Consider the following 19717-nt stretch of genomic DNA (forward strand, 5'->3'; position numbering starts at 1 on the left):
AAATAACTATAATTGAATAAACATTCATTCTGTTGCTGACAGACTCTGTAACAGCAGGACTGGAGAAGTGCCTGTGCTGTGCAGAGAGATACAGACACAGCACCTATCAAAGCCTCAATTCAGAGTTAGTAGCTGCTGTATAAATATGGGACCAAGAAACAGTCTTCAGCCCCAAAGGCCCTAGTGGCAGATGCTCATCTGAAAGACAGAGAGCAATTACAGCATCACTGAAAATTGTGTTGGATTTTTGTAATTTAAAAAGAGTTCGTTCCATTCATAAGAAATTCTGTGGGTTCCTGTGCAAAACACACCTTCTATCAGTTCACTCTGGGTGTCCAAGTGCTTCAGACAGGGTTGCATGAGAGTACGATTGTGACCCTCAGCTCTGCTGCTGGTGCCTGAAATATTCCACTGCACCCTAAAGAGAGAGAAACTTTGTGCTCTCTGCTAAACTCTTGGACAAACGTTTCTCCAGTAGAGCTGCTCCTACCCAATGTGTTTCAATGAGCTTGGTTGTGATGTTCAGATCCCTAAGGCTCCTACTTATGTTGGACACAAGTTTTAACTGTTGGAACACGAGTCTATTTTGTACATGCCTTCTGGGAGGTGTGCGTTACCAGAATGCAAGTTATGGTACTTCTTGTGATGCAACTGAGAAATTTAGCTGTCTCTGACATGAAAAAATCTTGGTCAGCCTAGATATGATCCACAGGCACTGTTGGGCTCAGGGTCTCTCCAGCTGTGGAAGCATCATGGAAGTGGGGATGTGTACTTTGTTGTTAATAGCTGCTTCTCAGAGGTGCCTTTCTTTGCAGAATCCAGATTAGTCTGTGAGACCCTGTGTTGGAGGATCAGGGTAATGTAATGCTCTGACAGATCTCACCTTTATTTCCTTTGAAGGTAAGCATAGCAGCTCTAATAGTTTTGGTTCCTGCACAGCCTTGAGCATTCAAACCGCTGTTATCAGTGCAGTAGAGACAACCAGTTGTAGGCCTGATCCGGGAGATCCTTTCTCTTTCTGAAATACGCTACAGGATCTCCAACTTTTAGTATGTCAGAGTTTACATGGAGAGATACATGGAGGCAAATCTGTTTGGCAGGGAAATAGGTGCTTCTCCTTCCCAGTGGTGACTGAGCCCTGTAGTTTTTGGTTTATATGAGCTGGTGTTCCTTGGAGCTTTTCATCTCCAAGCAGTATCGCAGTGTTTCTGTGATGCATTGATTTCATCTGTGGAAATGCAATTTATTATGGCCATCAGCTTTTGAAAGGGAAAAAAAGGATCATTCTGTGTGGGGCCCCATAGATTAAGTCAGTTAGGGAATGCAGAAGATGACTTCTGAGGTTTATTAAGAAAACTGAGTAGAGCTATTAAATTGATGAGCAATCTACTCTACTAAAGCTATGTAAATTCGTTATCAGCAGCTTGTGGTTAGCTCCTGTACAAGACAGCAGCACTGAGTACAGTAAATGCATGGAGTGGACCCCATCAAAACCCCAAGGTGGCAATTCTCAGTTTCCTGACTTAACAAGGAGTTATGTTGTACTGGAATGTGAAGCATTGGTGTCCAGCATGTGTTGGCAGGTTCTGCACTCTGGGTGTCACTGTTCTTTAGTAGGAGCAGAGCTGCACAGGAGAGAGCTGGTACAGCACAGCTGAGTCCCACGAGTCTGTTGGGGCTGGCAGATCTCAGTTCCATGGAAGAGGAGCTCCCTGGTTTTGTTTCCAAGTGTCTGTCTTTGCTGATTTTATTGGGTGGGAGAGTCTTTGGGTGTGACTCAATGGAATCTCTTTGTACTTCTTGAATGTTAGGTGGGACGAAAGTTGATAGGTGGTGGCTAGTTAATAATAAAACTGGGGGTTTTCTATCTTAGTGGACTGCATTAAAATTTTCTTGAGTATTTGTGCAGAAGCAGCTCTCTTGAATGCTTTACTAGTTTTACTGGTTAGTTGCAGAGGAAGAAATACCACTTGATCAGCAAAAGGGGTGTTTTGTTGGGCTAGGATGATGGTTTGTGGGTCCTCTCTAAGAAATGAATAGAGGCCAAGAGTGTCAAGCATAGAGGAGAATTGTCAGTTTTGTCATAAAAGTCACATACTTGTAACTCAGTTCCTACAAAGTTTGGGATGGAGGATCTGCTTGGGTTTTGTGGAAGAGTAAATCTTATTTGAGTTTCATCTCTGGACAAATTCATAACCCTTTACTGAACTGCCTGCTGGCTTTTGGCATCATGCCCTTGGGACCTCTGTGTATGTTTATTTGATTAATAATTTGAAGTTGACTCTAGCTATTGCTGAGTTGAAACACAGTAACACAATGTAACAGCAATAAGGTTAATGTTAAGCCTCTTTTAAAATCATATAGCAAGCCCTCAGGTGCAAAATCACGTTTCTTAAGATAGAGGTGTACATATGTAAATCATCTCTATGTCTGTATACAAGTTTTCATGTGGTTTGGGCAAAACCTTGGCTCAGAGGTAAAGTATCTTAGTAAGGCTGGTGATTGTATGCCAGCTGCACGGTTTCTAACATGCTCATGCTGGTTGGACTTGAAGCTTCCAGCTCATTTCTTCAGGGTTAAGTTTCTTGAAGCATGTCCTTCCCACAGAGTTCCCCCAGGGCAAGTAATACTTTGCAGTATGTGGGAACTGAAGTCTGAAGATAGGTCTTTATCCAATGTTTTGTAGTTCCATTGTTTGTATGCACTGGATTGCCTAGGAAACCGTAATAATCTTGTTAAAATGAAGATTTAATCTTCCTATGGTGTTGGGGCTAGTTCAGAAGTCAAGCTAATACTGGTTGCTCGTTGCAGTTAGAGCACATTAATTCAGACAGGCTTGCTTTCTGGGGAGTGGACAAGCACAGAATCACAAAATCACAACACAGCAGTAGCAACACCCCACAGCCCTGCCATGCAGAGCTTATTGCAGGCAGCTGCTGAAGGCAGCCCCAACAGTTCCTTTGGTGGCCTGTGGCCTAGAGCCTGGGCACCAGTGTAGACCAGCTGCACCAGGAAGTCATGCTGGTGTTTCAAGCCTTGCCAGTGGTGCCATGAGCAGGTGGAAAGAGCCTTGAGGAGAGCCGTGGGTTAGCATCTCTTGCAGGACTGGCCTATCAGTTTGTGCAGTGGCAGCAAGCAAGGATATAGAGCCAGCTGCAAGAGTCACCAGCAGATAGTGCCTCTCTGACCTCTTCTACTTCCAAAAGAACTGGAAGTGGAATAAGCTGCATTTCCAGGGTTATGGCCATTGCACCTAAATGTGCAATGCTCTACCACATCTAAAAGCTCTCTTCTGCTTAGCATTTCCCCAGATGCACACGCTATTATGGATTGTAGTGAAAGAATAGGCTGACCTCTCCTCCCGTTCCTTGGGAGGTCCTGCTGGTGTAGGGTTTATGGGAGGGAATCTGCTGTGGCCTCTATTATCTCCTCCACAAAACTGTCCCAGTGGCTGGGGCTGGTGTGGCCAGATTGACCTGCTGCTAGCAGCTCAGGATGCAGAAACACTGTAGTTGGCCGTTTCTCCTTTCTTGGGTGTAGCTTTTAATTTTGAATCGTATTAGGTCATTTGTACGTATGTAGTTGAGAAACAAAACCTAAGGCTCTGACCTCTGTTGGCATCCAGCAGCTCCTTCAAACAACTCCATCCTTTCTTCTCTTCTCTGCTCCTTCATTTGCACTTTAAAGAGCAGGCTGTTGCTCGGGAGGCAATTGAGTTGCTGATGGAATAAAACCTGTCACAGTTTGAAGATAATCAACAAAGTTAGTCCATGAAACAATTTCTAAGATATAAACAAGATCAAAGCTCTGTCAGATGTGGACACTAACAGACTAAACTTTGATAATTTAATCTACAAAATTACCAATTTTGAGGTGTTTTGATTTGTTATTTCTTCAACTTGGGGGCCAGACACTGCCATACTTTCTTAGTTTTTAATCTCCTAAAAATAGAAGAGATTACTGCTGGAGGAATGAGCTGCTCAGATGGAGTGATGCTGGTTAACCCTTTCTTGGAATATTTTTAGTTACAGTTTGCTGTTTCTTTCTATGGCAAGATAACCATGTACTCAGTGCAGTTGTTCCAGATAGGTGAACACACAGGAGCTGCCTGGTGCAGTAGAAAAAGCCTGTTATGGTTTTGGCAGCTTCTTCCTTTGGTGTATATTTTTCTGTCTCATATTTTTCTGCTCTTACTCTTGCTCTCAGCCCAAGTGGGTGCATCCTGCATTTTCAGTCCTTTTACCTCAGCCTGTCTCTGTGGCTTTCAGAGCATTTCTTCAGTCTCCTTTCTTCCTGTCCAGTCTCATGTCAACCTCCTGCTCCTCCTTTTTTCATCACTGAGAAAATCTGTATTCATTATCCCTTATTTTCCTGCCTAAGAGGAGTGAGCAAAGTTCATTTCTGTGCTGGAGCAGGTGGAAGGAAGAGGAGGAGCTGTACAGGTCAGTGGTGAAGATCACCACAGCCTTGGGGAGAGGGGCTGTGAGAGGCGAGCGGCGCCATAGGAATCACCAGAGCTTCAGTAGCCTTCTTGGCTTAGCTCCACAGGGTGTACTCCAGCATGGTGGGAGGCACTGGGTTGACTGTGCCTCTCCAGTATCCACTAGAGGAAAGATAATTAGTATGGCACTGATAGAAGGTGTTCACCTTCTGCTGCTGGGTGGAGCAGGCTGGATTGTGTGACGGGCAAGCCTGTGTGTATGTATTTCTGATGGGATGAAAGAGCTGGTGTTTGACCTGGACGACTCCCATGCTTTGGGCTGTTTGAAAAACCTCCCTTGAGGAAGGGAGGTGTCTTCAAGTGGCAGAGAGCTTTCTTTTATATAAAATAATACAGAATAAGTTCCCGTATTATAAATCTGTTTTCCTGACTATATTTGCTCAGCCCAAATTAATTCAGTGTGTTTTTTAAGCGAAGAGAGGCCAGCTGAGCCCCACCAGAAGTCACCAGCAATAAAAACACATGAAAGATTAGGAGGAACAGCCTCTGGGGAGGGGGGGAAACTTTATCCTGGAAGAGACACTTGGAAGAATTTCTAACTCCAGGGCAGAGAGCCTGGGAGAAACAATGAGATGACACATCTCCTGCTGCTGCTCTCCTCTCTTCCTACTCTCCTGAAAGCTGGTGTTGAAACACTTTTCCCTCTTTTGATGACACGTGCTTATTATGGCATGATTTTTGGTGTGAGAAAGTTTGGAAGTGAACATTTTTGTTTCTCATTATCAGTGCAGGCCTTTTTCCAACTGCATACCGTCCTGCATCCTCCTACCAATTAATCTGCTTGATATTTTCATCCCATGCAAATGCTTCTTTTAGGTGATGATGGGCCATTGCTTGTGTCACCATGCAGCTGTGGCCTTGCAGAAGGACAGGCACCAACACACTGACTTTTTACACCAGCTCACAAAGACAAAGGGAATTATTGCATCCCATAGTGCTGTGAAGGGCACCAAACTTCGAGCAGCACTGTTTTAGCACAAGATGGCCTGAGATGTAGCCTTCTGCCATAAAACCAAGGCACTGTACTCCAAGGAAAGAAAGCATTCCTGTCAGCAGGTATATCAACAGGGATTGCCTGGCCTCCTGTATCTGCTCCTCTCACCAGCCTTCTGGTTAATGGGGAGCCAGCAGTACTGGGGGAAATAGCCCTGAGGAAATATGGTGCACTTTCCTCTTAGCAGGAACAGGAGAAATCTGAAGCAAAGTGTTTGGTCAGGCCAGCACCTCTGTCCTCACATCCCTGAGCTGTGTAACTGAGCACTGTCCCAAGCTGGCACTGCTGTTCATACCAGCCACTCCATTTGCCCACCATCCCTTCTAGCAGAGTGGCACAAGGACGTAGTTTAACCACATCACCAGAGTTGATAGCAGGGGATTCTGAGGTTTTTGGATTTAAGAAAAATACCCAGATAGTTCACAGGCCTTCAAAGTCTGTTTTACCCATTCAGCAAACATACATACATAGGACAACTCTGCTGCTTTTTGAGATCCCAAGGGAGCTCCTGAACTAAAACCTAACACAACAGTAGATAACACTGAAGGAATGCATGGAGGGGTTTCACAACATGAACATGAAATGATTAACCACCGTGGGTGATCATCACTGGAATCCAGCAGCCTGTGGATACATGCTGAGCTGCTGAATTTTACATCTGAGGAGCTGCAAGCTGTATATCGACTGAATAATGGGGCTCTGCTGCAGTGCCATCCTTCAGGGTGCTGTTCAAACCTACTGCCCATTTCTTTGCAGCAAGAAAAAAAAAAAATGAATGCCCAGACAAACTCTGTTAGCGTTGTTTTCCATATAGCAGCAGCAGTAAATTAATCAGAGATCAAAACCTGATCAAAACCTTATTTTTATCTCAGAATTCTGTCTGATACAGCTATCATGCTGCAAAAAGTTTCCCTTCATTCCTGCTTGGAAGTAGGGTGGACAGAGCAGCTGTGGGACTCCACGCACCCATGGTTTTATGGCTAAGTTCAGCCATGTTCAGCTGCAACAATAGCAGCAGCATTGCAGGTAGAATGTAAATGACTACAATTAGCTGGCACAGGGGTTGATTTATAGTCCCATTAATAATAACTGTTTATTTGTTATTGCAGTATATCAACAGTGCTGCAATCCATCAGGTCTATACCAGACGTGAAATTATAGATTATGGGAGTGGAGAAAATTGGAAAAGGAGGAAGGAATGATTTGTAAAATCTCCTGCTCTTATACGTAAAACAAATTTCTTTGAGAGCAGTTTGGTATCTGTTATTTGGTGTACAACAGCAGCAGTATACCCTTTGAGCCTCTGGGGACCTCTTACCTTCTGTGCTTGCCACTGAAAAGCTTTACCCTGTGTTGCTCAGGTTTGACATATGAAGCCATACCACCCATAAGTACTCTAAACAGCCATCACTGGGTGGAGGCACATGGAGGTGCAGGATGAACCTTGATGGCATAGCTGCCCTGATCCCAGGTGTCCCTGACCAGTTGGCAGGGAGTTTCCAACCCCAGGGGAGTTTCACCCTGCCAGGTAATGGCCAGGCAAGAGGTGAATTTGGTGCCAGGGTTTGGAGACTGGTCTGGTGCAGTAGAAGATTGAGGGCAGCATAGGAGTGGGGAATATGAAGCATATAAGGGCTGGAGAGAGTCCAGTGCAGGGCCATTAAGATGCTGAGGGGACTGAAATGCCTATCATATGAGGAAATGCTGGGAGTTCTGAGGCTGTTTAGGTCAGAGAAGAGGAGGCTGAGGGGTGGTCTTATACTTACAAATATCTAAGAGGTGGCTGTCAGGATGGACCAGAGTCATCTTACTGGTCTTCCAGTGTTACAGGACAAGAGGTAATGCAAAGGCACAAACTTGAAAATAGAAAGTTCCATCTAAACATGAGAGGAACTTTTTTACTTTGATGGTAGTAGAGCACTGGAACTGGTAGAGCATTGCCTAGAGAGGTGGTGAAGTCTCCTACTCTGGAGACTTTCAAGGTCTGCCTGGATGTGTTCCTATGTGATCTGCTTTAGGTTATCCTGCTCTGGCAGGGGGTTTGGGCTTGATGATATTTAAGGGTCCCTTCTGACTGCTACCATTCTGTGATTCTGTGAGTGTGAAGCTCCTGGGGTGATTCCTTGGGCAGTCTGATCTAGTTGGAGGTATCCCTGCTCACTGCGGGAGGGTTGGACAACATGACTTCTGAGGGTCCCTTCCAACCCAATGCAATCTGTGAATCCCAGCCTGAGAACTGCTGGCACTATCTGCTGGCAACACGGCCATTCACAAGAGCATCCCTGATGGATATGTCCTTCTTCCCAGGCAGCTTTGACAAGCTCTTTGCTGACACAGGAGTACAGCACACAGCACAGGCCCCTTGAGTCTCAGGGTGTGCTTGGTCCACAGTAGCTGTAGGTTGTGTTGCAGGGCACAAGCAGATCTGCAAAGCCCTCACGTGTAGCAGAGCCTTGTCGCCTGCCTGGGCTGGGGAGTGTGCCAGGGCACGGCATGGCCCCTGTTTTTCCATTTCTTATTACAGCAGCTTGGAGACCCGTGTGCAAGGGCACTGTCAGCAACATGAAACAGTTAAAGTCAATGCTCCTAAAGATTACCTTTTAAAAACCTGCCTCTGAGGCTTTCTGCAATGGTTTAGAAAATGTTTACGGCTGCCGTTGATGGTAAACTCAATAACTGAGGTACAAAGGCTGGCATTTCAAATATCCCCCACAAATGACCCCTCACAGCCCATGGGAGCTGTGTCACTGAAACAGCACAAAAACCGTGTCAGGCAAGACAAAACAAAAGCAAAATACAAATGAAGGCCCTGATCCCACAAAGTTCAGTTTTCACTAGTTTAACTGGTGTGACCTCTCCCATTGACTCCTGTAAGACACCAGCCTGCTGCAAATTAAGTAGAGGCACAGATGTTGTTCCTGAAAATGTCTATTTGTGGAACAAATTATTTGTAATAGGAAATGGCATCTGTGTTAATTTAAGAAAAGCTATATAAGCACCAAGCGAGGATAATGGGTACTTTATAGTCTAAGCTGGAGTGCGACTCAAGGTGAGCTCCTGTGCAGGGCAGTGGCTCTGCAGCCCCAGAGATGCACAGATGAGTTATGGCCTTTCCTACTTCGTGCCTTGAGGATGCTCAGTCTTTCACTCTATTGCAAAATCTCAACTTACAGTTTTGGTGGGAAGATTCTTTGCATCATCGAGCCCTACGTTTGCCTTTTGCAGTTTACAGGAATATTTTGTAAGAAAAGTAGAAATCTTTATGTCATAACCCTGAAATTCTTTGAGGAATTAATGGCACCTGATTTAGCCTTGTAAGATTGTGGAACAGCAACAAGGAAGGAGTGAAACTCTAGCAGTACAGGAAGAGAAGTTTCATATTTTAAAATCTAAAAAGATACAAGATCTTTGAATTTAGTGGGTTTAGTTAGAGCCCTCCCTGTGCCTTCTTACCTTCAGCTGGGGATCATGTTGATTCCTGAAGTTGCAGAAGTCCATTGGCTTTAGTATTAAATTTTGCAACACTTCTGACTGCAAGCTGTAAAAAGCTGCCATGCAGCTTGTGAGCCACAGAACTGGAAAGTTTTGTCGTGGCCAGAAATCATTACTTTTAACTCCCTCACAGAAAATTCAGCCAAAAATCTGGTGTTTGTCGGGGGCCATGCTTAAGCATTCACTTCACTTGGTAGGTGGTGATCCTCATCCACCAGACATAGAAGCTCCATACACCCTCTTTGGCCTTTGGGGCAGTGCAAGGGTTCTTTGGGTATGTTTTTTTTACTGTTGTGTTGTTGAAGTCTAATAATTTATAGCTTACCAAAAGAAAAACCTTTAAGAAAAATAGAAATTCTGGTTTGAAAAGTCATGGTTGTGTATGCCTTTTTTAAATCAATAGCTTTTCCTTATTAATGGAAGCACAATGAAGTAATTGGAAAACTCAGTATTGTGAGGAATTGATATTTTTCATATAAAAACAAATGGAAATCTCGAAGGCTGATTGGATTAAATTGAAGAAGCCAACATGACAGCATTTTTACATGCTTTTATGTGTGGAAATTCATTGTCATCTAATTTTTGCTACTTTTTGTGCAATTTCACGTTTGTTGAAGCCAGTGCTTTCCAATTTTCTTCTCCTTCCCCTGGAATAGTCCAGGGTTAAAACCCTAAAACACACATTATTTTTCAGTGAAAGCAATTACTGGTTTTGCTTTGTTTATGGTCAAGATCAGCAGTACTTGATAGTCTACCTAAATTATCACAGATTCGATTTTTATGTAGTGTGAAATTATTGGAGAATCAAACTCTCCACCACAGAGAATGACTCAAGATTGCAATAAATACCCTAGACAAAGAATTTCACTACATGTTCTTCATCCCTTCCTGTTATCTGCTAAATGCTTCCTCAGGATCAGTGGGTTTTGCGGAAAAAAGACAGGAAATGGTGCAGACAGCAGCAATCCCCCCACACACCACCACTATGACTGCTGTAATGGGGGACATTAGGATGTTGCTGGTGGACGTTGCAGGAACTGTGAACCCCCTTGTCTTCATCAGCATCTGGTAATAGTGTGTATTGTCATGGTTAGGGCTAAATGTCGCACCAAAAAATTTCTTTCTGCCAGTGTCAAAAGGGTTGGGTTTCTGTGGTTGTGGTTGTAAAGCTCAGGTCTTATATGGCTGGTGGCACTGGCTGCTGTTTGTCGTGACTGCAGGTACAGTGCATTGGCTGGGGAGTTATGCCAGGTACATAGGACTCAGATATCAGCCTGGCCCGAAGCGCTGTCTAAGGAGTAAAATTGGTTCTGGTTTTGCATCTAAGGGGCTGTGAGAAAGTCCAATGCTGTGCTCAGCTGCGGCCCTCACAAGCTCAGCACCCCCATTAAACCATGCATACCAAAGTCCTACAGTTTCCCAGTGCATCCCTGGAGAGCTCTTCCATGCAGGAGTGGCAGGCTCTGGGGTTTAATGGGTCCTTGGTGGAAATTTCTGAGTGGTAAAAAGCAGGTTTGTGTTGGGAGTTACACCTGTGAAGTGAGACAACCTGTGATGGTGTTAACTCTGATTTATGCAGTAAATACACCATGATTTTTATATTCAGCAACATACAGTTGCTTTAAAGGCCTCTGAATTGCTGAAGAAAATTGATTTAATTGACATCAAACATGAAAAGGCAGGGCAGAACCAAATACTACTTTAGAAGGCAATTCACTATATTCAGCTGATCTTATTCTAGCAGGGTTTTTTATTTTTAACTTTATGATTATGGATTTTTATAGTGACACGTCAACATAAAGGGCTTTTCTTCACAGTGAGAGCAGAACAGAGGAAGTTCAAGTAAATGAGATCCAATGTCCTTCAAGGAAGCAGTGGTAAACATGTTCTCAAAGATGGAAAAGTTCAAATATAAACTAACTATGCTTGCTATGGGGAGAGAAAATAATACATTGATTATATTTGAGAAGACAGCTGGTTGAAGACCAAAATCAGTATCGTTATCCCCAAAGCCTGCCACAGTGATATTTTTCAGAAATCCATTCAAACCTCATGTGGCACAGACAGACAAAAATAAATCTGGTAGTGATAACTCAGTGTCCTGCTTTGTGGTGTCTGTTCAATACCAGACAGTAGAAGCCCTTCAGATCCATTCAGGGCCACAGTAGAAAAAGAAGGAAGGTGAGGGGGAAAGAGAGGAAAGTGGTTGGGATTAGGAAGTTCCACAACAGCAAATAACGAAAATGGCTGTGATTGTGCAGGTGGAACTCCCAGGCAGGCAGGACACTGGCCTGGGCTTTGAGGATCTGTGCAAAATTCTTCCTGCTTGGCTCCATTAGCAGTCTGGGGCTTGGTGGCGTTAGGAGCTTCAGATAAAATTAGCAAAGAGGCGTGGGTCCTGTGATTCTAGTATACTTGTTTTGCAGCTAATTGTCATCCTGCTAATGAATGACAAATAGCTTTGTTCATAATAACAATATTGTAGCATCATGCTGTAAGTGTCAGCCTAAGCCTTTTTAAGAGGAATGCTGTTAGATCAAACCAAGTGATAGAAATGCCATGGACTAAAGAATTAAAGTTTTCATAGACTTAAAGTTTTCAGTAACATAACTAAAGTTAGTTAAAAAGCTTATGCTCTGCTTTTGGTAGTGCCTGTACCCTCCAGGTGCTCTAATCTCAATGTCTGTTGTACAGCCCATTTATCTGGAGACAGAGGAGAAGAGATGAGGGCCATGGCTTTCCATGGTTAAAACCGAACCCACGTTTCTCTTTCCCACCCTCAGGATGAAAAATCCAGCTCCCTTCCCTTTCCATGGTCGTCAAGGAAGTCTTACAGTAGTTAGGCTTGTTTTAGGTTCCAGCTGTAGTAGTAGCGTTCAGACCTGATCTCCAGGTCTGTTGTGCTGTTGGTGTCAGCCGTCATGGACCAGTCAGATCCATTGACTCAGGTTCAGAGCTGCTTCACTCCACACCTCTACTGCTGTATTTACAGGGAAATACATGAGATTGAGATTTTGGTTTTCCTTCAGTCACCTACATTCAAAGTGCTTTCCCATCAATTTGCTGTAAATAGGAATATAACAGGTGCTGCCCAGCCTCCGAGGTTAGCTGTTAGACTTGAAATAGTAGTACTGTATAATTTTAAAATAATAATAATAATAATCACAAATATGGTCTGCTTTAATATTATTATAGATTATTTCATTTTAAGACAGTTCTTTAAGCCTTTGCTTTCTCATTTGTTTGATGAATTGGTAGAGCAGTTTCCGGGACCATTTGTTCAGTAGATCGCTAATAAATAAGGTGCAGTGATTTGGCTTCTGTTTCTTGTTCTGACTCGCTTTAGCTTCTGGACATGCAGCTCCATTCTGCCAATATTTTATGACCGATTTTTCTATTATTATTTTTCAACATATTGCGCAAGTGGTTCCATGAGTGTTAGAACTAATGAAGTCTGGTTTTCTAGGCCTTTCTATTTCATGCACAATTGATTTTCAGAGAATGGTTTAGCTTGGAAAGGACCTTAAAGATTGTCTAGTTCCACTGTTCTGCCATGAGCCCCTGGGACACATTCTAGTAAACCAGGTTGCTCAAAGCCCTGTCTAGCCTGCTCTTGAACACTTCCAGAGAGGGGGCATCAACAACTTTTCTGGGCTACTTGTTCCCATGTCCCACCACACTCACAGCAAAGAATTTCATCCTTACATCTAATCTATGTCTACCTTCTTTCACTTAAAACCATTGTCCCTCATTCTATCACTACACTCCCTGGCATAGTGTACACACCCTCCTCTCCATCTTTTCTGTAGACCCCCTTTAAGTACTGGAATGCCACTATAGGGTCTCCCCAAAGCCTTCTCTTCTCACGGTTGAGCAACTCCAGTACTCTCAATTCGTCCTCACAGGGGAGGTGCTCCAGCCCCCTGATCATCTTCATGGATTTCTCTGGACCTGCTCATGCAGATCCATGTCTTTCTTGCTCTGGGGGTTGCAGAGCTGGATGCAGTACTTTAGGTGAGGTCTCACCAGAGCGGAAGGTGCGAATCACCTCCCTAAACCTGCCAGACACACTTCTCTTGGTGCAGCCCAGGATGCAATTGGCTTTCTGGGATGTGACTGCCTACTGCTGACTCATGTTCAGTTTTTGACCCACCAACATCCCCGGGGCTGCTTTCAATTCAGTCATTGCCCAGCCTGTGTTTGCGCTTGAGACTGCCCAGACCTAAGTGCAGGGCCTTGCGCTTGGCCTTGTTGAGCTTCATAAGGTTTGCACAGGCCAACCTCTCAAGCCTGTCAGAGACACCTTCGTGTCAAAGAATTTGTAGGATCCCACTGAAGCTTTTCCTGACCTCAGTGTGTTTATGTTGGCTCTCTCCTGCATGCGTTCTCTAGGAGTCAGTAAACTGAAAGCCTTTCCCAGCATGCTGACAGCCCCTTTCCCCTTGCTGGCCTGCTTGTCCTCCTTTCTCAAGACTGGTAGGAGCTTTGCTACCACCCATCTCTTTCCCTCTGTTTGATAGTGTTGGTTTGAATTCCAGCACGTTCCAGCTCCATCCTAGAGGACTAACTAGCAAGGGTAGGAAACCCTGGTTGTTTGGGTTTGGTTGGGTTGGTTTTTGTTTTTATTTTAACTCGTTCAATCCACTTGCACAGATTTCCATGTGCACGCACTGGCTTCTGTGACACTGTGTCATTTGAGAGATACTGCTGACACACTGCACACTGTCAGCTGTGACAGTGCACACAAAAAACCTTACTAAGGAATGTAAAAGCCTGTGTCACAAACTGAACAGCTGCAAAGACCTTAAATGACTTCCCTGTCGTCAGCACTACAGAAGCAGTAGCTTGTATCACTGTAGTAACTGAAGCATCAGGATCAAGCTTGCAAATGCTGGAGGCTTCCTCCCCCAAGCCTTTATGAAGAAGTGCAGGGAGGAGGTCCCAGGAGTATAGCATGTTAATTTATTTAATTGAATGGGAGGCTGAAAACTAGGGGTGAGTTTCATCTCACCTCAGTTGAGGCCTCCAGCTATCTCACCTAAGCCATTGCCTGTTGAGTCAGTTAAAAGAGACATCTCTGCATTACTGATAGTACTACCATTACGTGCTGAAGGAGGACTAGGATAAATGGAAATCGTGCAGAGCAATTCCTTCATTATTAGAGAAAACAGTAACAGCAAAAGATCAAGGCAGCAAGGTCAAAGGCTTTGAGAACTGAACATGTGAAGTGTGTTGGGGCGACTCTTCTCTTTACCTCCTAGATAGTGGCACACAAATGCCACCCTTTCCTTACAGACCTTTCTCTTTTCTGTGTGAAGGCTCCAGTGCTGTGAGCCTTGGAGCATGTCAGAGGGACATGGGGAGCTCTAAATGAAGTAAGATTGCCCTTTACCTCATTAACACTCTTTAGTAAGAGTGGAGCACCATAAATATAAAGTTGACAAGCATGTAGTTGAAATGGGAAATTAAAGTGTAGGAAATCAGCTACACCAGTTGTTGGCTGTGTGCAGCAGGTAAATGGCATAAACAGGGATTTCAGAGAAGGAACTGTCAAGAGTATGCCCAGCGAGGGGGTCAGTCCTTCTTCAGGTCCCTTCTGGCCAGCACCTTCAACATCCATGGTGTTTTAGGACTAGAAGCAGCTCTTCAGCTCCCTCAAACACTGGGAAAGGTCTTTCAGTTTTCTCTGTCCTATCCGAACCACACAGAAAAATACTTGCATCCTTTTGAAAAGCTCACACAAGTCAAAGTAGGTTCCTCCAGATACAACCTGGTTTACTTGGATGAAACTCTGTGGGGAATCTTCATTACTTGACCACTAACTGAACCCACCAGAAATTTCTATGACTGTTTAATAGTTGGCAAGTTCAAAGCAGATTTCAGCTGAAACAACCAGGTGGGCCATTGATCTAAGCCCAGATGGAGCATCCTGAGGGAATCAAAGGTAAATTGTCAAATTATCCCCTCCACAGGCAAAGAAAAGTCAATATGCAGGATGGGTTCTCCTAGCCCTAATGAGGGTATTGCTCAGGTTGTCTTCTGTTGGCTCTGCCCAGACCTGACAGTAAACTGCAGTTATTATTACTATCATTGCAGTAGTAGTATAAGACATTTTTGTAAGTTTACTTGGAGTCATGTACATGAAGAGGAGATTTTTCAGGTCTCGCTCACTGCTGTTTGTATAGAAAAAGCTTCATCTGTGTCACTTGGACAGCTGTCTGTTGTTGGGTTCATTTAGTCTGACCTGTGTTCAGAAAGCATGTCCAGACGTCCTCATCCAGTGGTGTATCACACAGTGTTTCATTAAAAGATACGAAAGTTGCTATCCTAATTAAGTTAATCACTGAGCTTCTGGGTTCTGGAAGTTCCGCGGGGATACATTTACACACAATAAGGTAGCAGGAAGGGATTTGCACCAAGAAGAGGGTTCTGGTTTAGCGGGATAGTGCCAGAAGGAGTTTGTGCAAGCCCCAAGTCCCAGTTGTAGCAGGCTGTAGGGTGCCTCATGCCCTGTGAGCTGAGCAGGACCCAGAGGTGGCTCTGTGTAGGACTCCGTGGCTGGGGCAGTGCAAGTGTGCTGTGGTTCAGTGGGTTTGTGTTCTGAGTCAGCAACCAGTCTCTTAACTTTCTTCTTCCAGAGATAAAACTCACTTTGGCTCTTACCTCAGTCTTGACAGCATCCCAGGGTAAATAGGCTAATGGCAATTAGTGAGGTGCACCCTTGTTAACAGAGGAAGCACCAAAGTTATCTTATGTGCTGTCTGCCCCAGAAACTTCTTGTGGTTCCTCTTCTACCCTGTATGTTGTGTTCATTTTGTTTTATGACTGCCAAATGGACTTTCCTTTTTATGTTTGATCGTCATTTGAGTCTATTTTAGTCTTCAGTGCCCAGGACATTTTGTAACAGGGGTGGGATTTTCCATGGCTTGATTGTTTGAAATAGTATTTCCTTTTGACTGTTCTGAGATTTTACTGATTGTCCCCAAGTATTTGTGATAAGAGAAAAACATAAGTGATGGCTGCTTGTCAGCTTCTGTGTGCATCCTCATAAAGGCATACTAAATGCCTTAATTTATCTTGCTCTTTAATGAGGATTTCAATCTAAATTAACGTGAGGACATTTTAAAGAGGTCAGAATTTATTACTAGTCACCAGTTCACTGGTGCAATGTACTTGAGATGAAATCTGAGAGGAGAAAAAAAAGGCACATTTTAAGGTGGATAAAATGGAACAAGCAGTTGCTTTTAACGAGGATCCGTTTCTCCTATCCTTCAGTCTTGGACCAGGCCAGAGATGCTTCAAAAGCAGCAGAAACTCCAACACTGGCAGGAAGAGAATGCCAGCATCTCAGGGTAACCAAAGCCTCTTTTTAGTTGTTTTAAAGGAATTTTTTAAAAAGAGGAGCACATGTAATTTCCTCTCTTTTTTTTTCCTAAGCATAGCTGCAGTCAGAGTGCAGTTAGCATTTGAGTTCTCAGATAATTTTTTTTAACATGTTTTTGATCTCCATTCTGTAAGCATGATGACAGCCTGTGATGGATGCAGATGTTTTCAGTCATTGCTGTATCCAGATGATAGTCCTAAGAGGCACCTAAGCAGGTTTGGTAACACTTGCAAATTCTAAGGTGACTTAGTTTGATTCATATAAATTATAAATACATGTATTATACGTAGTCCTAAGAGGCACCTAAGCAGGTTTTGTAACACTTGCAAATTCTAAGGTGACTTGGTTTGATTCATATAAATTATAAATACATGTATTATACGTACATCTTAAAACGGAGTTAGTGAAAATGGGATGAGACTAGAGATAGCTAAAAGACAAGAGACATTCTCAACTTCTTGCAGACTCTTTCCCAAGCCTTCAAAATTGTATTTGGAGAAGAGGAGACTGAGGGGTGACCTCATTAATATTTGCAAATACATGAAGGGTGAGCATCAGGAGGGTGGACCTAGGCTCTTCTCAGTGATATCCAATAATAGGACAAAGGGCAATGGATGCAAGCTGGAGCATAGGAGGTTCCATGTGAACATAAGGAAAAACTTTTTCATTATGAGGGTGACACAGCACTGGAACAGGCTGCCCAGAGAGACTGTGGAGTCTTCTTCACTGGAGACATTCAAAACCCACCCAGATGCATTCCTGTGTGACCTGCTCTACATGGTCCTGCTCTGTCAGGGGGGTTGGACTAGATGATCTTTTGAGGTCCCTTCCAAGCCCTAACATTCTGTGATTCTGTGATTTCCTCCAGACAAAGTTCTGATAATGTTTAAATGTCTGACAGTGTTTAAAGTCATCCCTGGCCACGAGAAGCACTCTTGACTCAGTGAGGTGGGACAACAGAAAGCAGAATTATCAGAAATCAGAATTAGTTCCTGCTTTTGCTGACAAAAAATAAGGACTATATTGTGTTCAGGTAGTTCAGGTGTGCAGTTCTTCACAAAGTGAAGATGCCACAGGGGCCAGGGAAAATGCCAGTGTCCTCTGTCTGTCCTGTTCATATAAAGTAAAGGTGGAATGTGACAAGTGACAATGATCATATATTTATAGATTGTTGCTTCATTGTGCACCACTGTCAGGTGTAGTCTGTGTGACTGTCCACAGAGATTTTGCCAAACTGTTTGACTGGGAACACTCACTCAGTTAACTGTGTCTCATCTGAAAACAGTGACAGTGAGTAGAGGAGGGACAGGGGAGTTTGAAGCCGTGGTTAGGATGGAATAGCATCTTTCTCTATCACAAAATTTTCCAAAGCAAATAGATTTTGTGGCAGATTTTTCATGTAGGTCACAGTTGTGATGCAATTTTATTTTAAAGACTCCTACACAATTAATAAATCAAACCAGTAATATGTGACATGTGTATATTCACAAACAAACAAAAATATGTTTACATCCGTTAGCAAATACATTCAGACATAACTGAAAAGGGTCTAACTACCAGACAATGTCTTTAACTTCTATGAATCTCAATGAAATGCAGTGAAATCAGCCAGCTGTTTCAGTAGTGGTACTGCTGTAACTTAGGAGTCCTGTACTTCAGCTATATTAAAATAGCAACTGGTGTTAATTTGCCTATTATTCAAATAACAGACATACATATTGTTGTATGCATGGATATTCTTTCCCCTTCCAGTTTTCAGATACATATTGCACACTTCAGATTGCCTGTCAACAGTAGCTGTCTTCACTCCTCTTTACCTGTTTCTCCTTTGCATACTCGTTCCATGGGTGAGAATGCCATAAGCAAATTATTCTTAACAAAGAGATGAGCTCTCTTCTGATGGTGTTGAAAGAGAGAAAACTAGGGATTAAGAGCTTTATGCAGTCTTAGATAAACTCTGGCAATAATAACATGGAAACTTTGCCTGTCTAGAATATAATCCCCAGAGTTGGTGATTTCTAGCTTCCCTGTTCATTTGGGAAAGCCCATGTGTCAGATACTGGAGACATTTAGATATCCAAAGACCATATGTCTTAGATACTCCATACTGGAAAAATGCAGTGACAAGGAGAGATTCAAATTATCTAATTAACCCAACAATAAATAGTTTGTCTAGAGGCAATTTTGAGCAGAGAGCAACACTAAAGAAAAAGTTTAAAAGCTGAAGTCAGTTCTCTTCCACAATATGAAGCCTACAGCTCTTGAAAACTTAAGGAGTTTTTATCTTGAAAACTATGCAGTGAGGATGCTTGATTGCATAAGTCCTTCTCTTACCACTGGAAGTGTCAGAGACAGGCACATAGACCATGAAGGGTTTTTACTCTGTTTTTTTGTTGTTTGGGTTTTTTTCTGTTGTTGCTGCTGATGGTGTTTTTGAGGGGTTGTTTTTTGGGAGTGGGTTGGTTGGTTGTTTTTTGGTGTTTTGGGGTTGATTTTTTGTACAGAGACAAGGAAATGCATTTAATTCTAAAACCAAAATCATTCACTGATGTTTTCCTTACTGCAAAGAGCCTGACCTAGTGACAGATTGGTTCATGATAATGGTATATTTCATAAGTAAGGAAGGAGTTAGAGATTGTATTGACAGCTGCAAAGGCTTCTTATTTTGAACCTTCAGTAGTGTGTGTTCAGGGCAAGGGAAGAAGGATGAGATGTGCTCTGGAAGGTGAAGTGGAACCTGTCCAGTATTTACTGAGAGGTGCAGAACATCACATTCAGCCTCAGTGAGGCTGTTTGGGAAGGTGTTGATGGAAATGTGACAACCTGCCCAGACATCTCCTGAGTAGATCCATTGTCTCACTCGTTCATGCCACATCTCTGCAGTTTGCCACCAGCCTGGTACATGGGCACACATCTGGGGCGTTGGGAGGTTACTTGGCCATCTCCCTCTTCTTTGCAGCTCAGAGGGCACATTTCTGCATAACCAGCTGTTTATTTAATCTGGAGGAAAGGAACCCTTAGGGAGCAAAAAATACCTCTGTGGTATAGGTATGTGCTGTGCACTTATCCAGGGTGTGTATCATACCTTTTAAAACTGCCAGCTACCCTCAGTTCTGAGTTTATTTTATTGGTAGAGAAATCAAGCCCATTAGGTCTTACTGAAGAAACCTGGAATAAACCAGTCCGCATTAGCAACTGCTTTTCTTTGTGTTCCTGTCAGTGATACCCATGATGCTTGTTGGTTTGCCTTTAAGTGCAGGTTTCTTAAAAGAAAAAATGAGACTGGAATTAGTCTTGCAAAATTTCGTTTATCCAAAAGTTCAGCCTACTCTAGCTTAGTTATTTC

General features: G+C 43.3%; 1 protein-coding gene across 1 annotated transcript in view; it reads left to right on the forward strand.

The window, feature by feature from the left end:
• GPC1 (glypican 1) overlaps nt 1–19717 on the forward strand; it is a 214450-nt gene that overhangs the window by 153108 nt on the left and 41625 nt on the right. The gene's annotated exons all lie outside the window — the stretch shown is intronic.

The sequence above is a fragment of the Indicator indicator genome, chromosome 13, assembly GCF_027791375.1.
Source record: "Indicator indicator isolate 239-I01 chromosome 13, UM_Iind_1.1, whole genome shotgun sequence".
Lineage (NCBI taxonomy): Eukaryota > Metazoa > Chordata > Aves > Piciformes > Indicatoridae > Indicator > Indicator indicator.